Here is a 1,783-nt window from a genome sequence, read left to right on the forward strand (position 1 = left end):
CAAAGAGACAAGGAAGGGGCAGCAGCTGTGGCAGAGAGCAAGCCCCTCTCCCTTCCTTACATTTGTATGCACATTATCTGCCCCTGGGTGGGTGAAGCTCTGACACCCAAAATCCCAGCATTAGATCATGAATTAATCACACTCTCTAGAGGCTACCCATGACTGCATGAGACTTTGAGGGCACACCTCGATGCAAACCATAGCAAGAAACAATGGAGGAGACCACCGAGACCCTTATTCTCTTTGCAGTGAGTGACTTACTCATCACATTCAGACTGTCGGGAGCTACGTCCTCCTCTGTCATGGATACTGAACACTTGTCAGGCTGGTTGAAATCACACAGGTCCTTGCATTGGGAAACAGCCAACATACTGTTGTTCATTTCATCCTGTAGCACATTATATTCATCCTCATGTTTTTGGACATCTCTGTATTAAGACCAAAAGATGAACAAAAAATAGATTCAATAGCACAATTTCTCCCCTGGGTCAGAGGGGAAGACTGAATCAGAGGCCACAACAAAACTATAGGTGTTTTCTTTCCTTTCTTCAAAGACATGATCATGTCTGAGTACAACAAAGTATGACTGTGATGGGCATCAGAGCAGGATGGGGGGAGGGTGAGAGAGCAGCATGTGCTCTGTGCACTGAGATGAGGCCTTGTAGATGACAGCGAGACTGCACAATCCCGGAGGCATGCAGCTGAGGCAGGAGCGCAAGGAGAAGTATCCAGGGGTAACAATGCCATTGCATTTGGTTCCACATTATTTGTAGAGAGGCCTCTTTTATTAAGGGATTCTGAGGCATTGTTGAGTCCAAGAGATCATGGGAACTACTAATGTTATAATTTAATATAATTACCTATTCAAGCCATTACCTTCCCTGCTAAGGGTCTCGAGTCAACAAAGTGTAGCCTAACTTAAAAGAATACAGTGTGCATCTCCTCCCAGTGACCTCGCACAGTAAAGTGTAAGCCTTCAAAGTGAGTGCAGGGAAACCCGAGATTCATTCGCTTTGGGACACAAGGACTCTAGGTTACCACACATGATAAGAAAGTAAAGGTAAAAACTCAAAAAATACAAAGCAAACAGCCTCCATTCCTGCTTGGTAGAAAGGAAGAAACACTAATATACAGCAATGTCTGCTTTTCCCAGGACCTGAAATCTCCAGCAGTCATTATTGCATTCACAGCCTATGATGTTCAGATTTACCTTGGTACCACACAATCTGCCTCCTTGTCTTCGTTCCCAGCCTCCTGAGGATCTGCAAATATATAGACACAAATCATTCCAATAGACACACAGCTGATTCACTGCACACGGTAAGCCAAATTAGACACAGAGATACAAGGGATCTTGATCTGAAGACAGGACACTGAGGACACTATTGTAGGAAGTCTACTGTTTCCTACTAAAAGTATTAGATGGCTTGCTTTGCTATGTACCTGTCCAGCTCTCCCTAACATGTTCAACTGATAACACTATACAGTTTGTACTGAACCTAAGAATCAGTTAAAATAATTCAGTGCTTTATAGAAGTATGTCCTCAAGGCTGAAGGTGTGTTCCATTAGACGCTCTGGTGGTTATACATAAAGTAGAGGTAGTTCACTGAAAATAAGCTGACATATCAACTCACTAGAGTCTCAAAAAACAAAACGAAAGAACTTTAGTGATATTTTTAGAATCAGTTGAATGCTTTCAACAGCTGAAAATATCAGGGCTCATTAAGCATAGTGGTGCACACCTTTAATCTCAGTACTCAGGAAGCTGAGACAGGAGAATTT

The sequence above is a fragment of the Octodon degus genome, unplaced genomic scaffold, assembly GCF_000260255.1.
Source record: "Octodon degus isolate 3935 unplaced genomic scaffold, OctDeg1.0 scaffold00561, whole genome shotgun sequence".
In the NCBI taxonomy this organism is placed as follows: Eukaryota; Metazoa; Chordata; class Mammalia; order Rodentia; family Octodontidae; genus Octodon; species Octodon degus.